The 4,156-nt window shown below is 46.2% G+C and overlaps 1 long non-coding RNA gene across 1 annotated transcript; it reads left to right on the top strand.

The window, feature by feature from the left end:
* The first annotated feature begins 296 nt into the window (after window positions 1–296).
* Window positions 297–2,677, top strand: LOC122459881. The gene is made up of 3 exons (XR_006280839.1): window positions 297–357; window positions 1,188–1,292; window positions 2,003–2,677. It is a non-coding gene; the product is annotated as an uncharacterized LOC122459881 (long non-coding RNA).
* The last annotated feature ends 1,479 nt before the right edge of the window (window positions 2,678–4,156 follow it).

Genomic DNA, 4,156 nt, shown 5'->3' with positions numbered 1-4,156 from the left:
CTCCCAGCTTTAAAAAAAGCCATCTTAGAAAAAGAACATTTAATCCACATTGCTTTTTAAAAAACGGTGTGGTCTCTGTAAAAACAACCCTCTTGGGAGAGTTCTAGCCATTTAAGTAGACAAAACACAAGACACACTGAGGGCTAGTTACATCCCAGTAACAGGGTTACAGGTGTTTTCTTTTGACTCTTCCAATTAATTGGCATTGGAAGCCTGTTGGGTGATTGCAGGTGAGTCATTGTGGGATGTGTGGATTATTAACTCCACCATGGAGATACAGGCTTTTTTGGGGGTCAGGGGGGGTGATTCTTTGGTTAGAGGTCTCTGGACAGAGAGGTGTCTGCAGGAAAACCCTAGGTACAGGCGAGTTTAAGGCTTTGTTATTTGTAAAGATTAATCCCAAGATGGGGGTAAATTTGATCTAAACACTGGGGCTTTGATCTTTCACTGCTTTGCACCTTCATGTTTCATCAGCAACGTGCTATGGCACCGGCAGAGTTGTAAGAGAGATCTTGATTCAGTATGCTGAGTAGCCAGTGTTATATGCTGGGAATCTAGAGTTTGTGTTCCTGTATGGTCCTGGTTTGCATTCCTGAGCCCCCAGTGCTATATGGAACTAGGTCCCTTTTGAAACTTGACCCTCTTCCTCCAGTTCCACTCTTCAGACTACATTTGAGGATGTACAACACTGCCAGGTCAGAATGGCAGCACTTTACCCAGAGGCAAGGCAGTGGAGAATCAGCCTAGTGCATATAGATGCTGTTCAGAGTAGAATAGGAACCCACGTGCTACAGACCCCCTCATAGGATTATGAATCTGAAATAAAGGAATAATGTATTGGGATGGGGTAACCAAGCTGGGTCTTCATCAGACTTGGCCATCTGAGATACTAGCCTTTACTAATCTGGCTGTCCTTATATATCTCAGATTTTTACATCACTGAATTGTATTTGTCCCCTTCTCACATCTCTTTGTAACTCACTAACTTCTTTCTCACTGTGAAATAGATCAGATTTTTTTGTCGTAAGAATTCATTAATTTATAATCCCATTGACGGGAAAAAATTAATAGGGATTTTAATAAAGGCACAACTCATTGACCTTGCTATGGATGGCAGAAACATGCCTCTCAGTGAAATCTAGAATGTAACAGACACTAATCCTTATGTGTCAATATGTCCTATGCAGTCTTGCCTCCTGAGTACTGGAAGAGCCTTTCTTCTCATCCAAAGTCCAGAAACATCTAAGTGGGGAATATGAATAATTGTAAGCACTGCTGCTGAATTTGTCAAGGTACAGGACATGTCATTTCTCTTAGTCATGGTTTTCAATAATCTACAGCTGCCCATACAAAACAGACAATGCACTCAAATACTTTGCAAAGTTCTCCTTTGGGACCAAACCTTCCCAACAGGGAGCCTAACATCAGGCTCCTAAATCAATATTTAAGCCCCTAAATAAATTTGGCCTGATTTTTCAATAGTGCCCAGGACCTGGTACCTCCCATTGACTTCAGCAGGCCCTGTTGGGTGCTCAGCACTCTTGAAGATAGGATGCTAAATTCTCTCACTATAACTACAGTACACTCCTGTTTATCAGACCTCTGCATTATCCAGATCCTTTCCTTGTCCCACAGCATGACAGACGTGAGGAGGAGATGACTGGCCACAGAGGAAGCCATTTAGAAGTGAGGTGGCCAAAAGGCCTTCTTGCTTACCCAAACTCCTGATTAGCCAAATAAAATTCAGCATCCCTTGTGCACACTCACACATGCACCCTCACCCCAGCTATTTGGATAACTGGGATTATATTGTATATGGAAGAGCTTGTCTTCCCTGCCAAGCTAACGGATGTTATAACTGGGGCGTTGCCCATACCTAGAGTCCCATTCACACACAAAACTCTTTTGAGTGTGGTGGTGCTTTTACCTGGAGCTGGCTGGCCTGCCAGGGGATATGTGCTAACTTGAGTTATAGCCTAATGCTAACATGATCACTCTGCAGTGTGGATGCAGGCTAGCACCATTCAAGTGCCATGAGTCCTCCCATGCCTTCCCACAATTCCTGCTGCACACCCGGAGAGGTAAGGCACTTCTCCCCCAAGTCACTAAGAAGGAATTCCTGAAGCACCACAGCTCACTGAGGCACAAATTACCCTGGGATGTGGCTCCAGGAGCCTTAGCGCCACACACGAGCGAGTGCAGTGCCATGTGGACACAGCAGTGACTGCAGTTTCACAGTGTGGCCAATCTCATGCCAGAGGAGTAAGGCAAGTGCAGAAGCTGGAGTGAAGACAGACCCCTGCCAGTAGAGTGTCAACAGCAGTTAATCTGGAGCCTGAAGAAGGACTGTGGTGCCTAACAATAGGCGCGGTGGTGTGAAAGCCTGGGCCTGGCACACTTTGCAAAAATGGAAGCTCCACCTGGACTTTCCTTGGCAGTCTCCCATCCACGTTCTGATCGACCCTGCTTGAGATGGGAGCAAGGAGTAATTACAAACAAGATCAACTCTGATTTTTAAAAGGACAAGGTTTGTGAACAACCTCTCAACTGGAAACCAAAAATCATTGTAATCAAACAAACAAGGAGAAGAAAGCAGACGATTAGACTCTGGTGGGACTCACTCACCGCAGGTACACCTCCTGTGGCTAGGTCTGGGAATTAGCTCTCGCTCTGTCTGGTGACCCCTTACGGCAGCTGCTCCCCTGCAGAGTGCTCTCTTTCTCTCCCTCCCCACCCTCCCCCCAGGAGGTGGGGTGCTCCTCTGTTTGACTCAGTCTTTGGCCAGCTTACTGTATAGCCCCCCCTTTTCCAGTGTAACAAAGCCCCACCAGACAAGCGGTCTCAGACTGTCTTTTATTCCAAGTCTCCAGGTCCTGTGCCACTTTCCCAGTGCCTGGCAGGGGAGCCTGGACCCACTTGCTATGCTAGGTTCCAGCCCAGGGACCCTACGTTAAGCAACCTAGGTCTGTTCAGTCTCAAACCTGGTTGCTTTTTCCCCAGGTTCCTTCCTACCCCACCTCTCTTTCTCCTTGCCTAGCTCTGAGTTTACTCCCAGAGCTTCCTCAGCTCCCAATAGCTACTTCACCCCCTAGACCTCTTGAAAGGCTCCCTACTCCAGGGCAGGGCTGGGCCGAGCCCCAGAGCTTACTCTCCCCCTGGATTGCCTCCTACTCCCTAGCCAATTCCTTTTCCCTGTAGGGAGAGCATGCTGACCTCCTTCTTGCTTTCATGTCCTGGCTTTATAATCCTGTCCCAGCTCCTCCCCCAGCTGGGCTTCAGTTTCTGCTAGTGTTATTAATACTTGGGTGCCCGCCAGGTGCAGTATACATGGTTAATTGGCCTCTTCTGGCCCACATTAGTCTGCTCGGGGCTTGTGTGGGGTGGGCACCCAACACATAGACTAATTCACTCTTCATCAAGAATACATTAATTAGAGCACTCTGCTATTGTCTAAGTGCAACAATTATAATGTTATAAGTCATAACAAGTAGCAGTTGAGAGCATCTCTTAGATCTTCTAATCCATCCATTGCCAATGCAGATACTATAGGATATATCAGATAATACCCTAATAATAGATACTACACTTGATCATAGTCAGGGTTGCTAGCACCACGTATCAAGGTTGTTCAAAATGTTCCTTATAAGCCTCTGTTTTCAATTTCTTATAACTTTGCCAAACATCAACAGTTTAGGCTGAAATTTTCCAGTCTGGGTATCTGCCTCAGACTGGATGGTTCTAGAAAGTTTCAGCCAAACCTGCTCAGCCATTTCCAAGAAGTGAGGGGTAATATGTTATTTTCCCCTTGTTAAAAAAATTCTGCTTAACTTTTCTTGGGAAGCTCTAGCATTCCCATGTCTTGGAGCAGGGACTTGAAATTTGTCAGGGGAGTAGCTTTTGTGTCAGATACATGCCTTTTGCCATCCCCATAAAAATCTGCCAAAATTTAGCCAAGTTATAAGCTGTTGAAAAATCTCAGTTCTCACATGCTCAGTAGACACTTGCTAGAGCTTAACAGCCAAATTCTGTCCACACTGATCATGCTCCAGCCTGGGGCTGAGCAGATCTGTGCCTGCAATTGTAGCACTGACCTGCTGCAAGCTATGCTGGAGCTGGATACCAGAATGGAGAGCAGGGAATCTGTCTCTCCTGTGCC

This window comes from Dermochelys coriacea, chromosome 4 (assembly GCF_009764565.3).
Source record: "Dermochelys coriacea isolate rDerCor1 chromosome 4, rDerCor1.pri.v4, whole genome shotgun sequence".
In the NCBI taxonomy this organism is placed as follows: Eukaryota; Metazoa; Chordata; order Testudines; family Dermochelyidae; genus Dermochelys; species Dermochelys coriacea.
The sequence above is the reverse complement of the archived record's forward strand: the minus strand, read 5'-3'. Positions and strand labels throughout refer to the sequence as shown.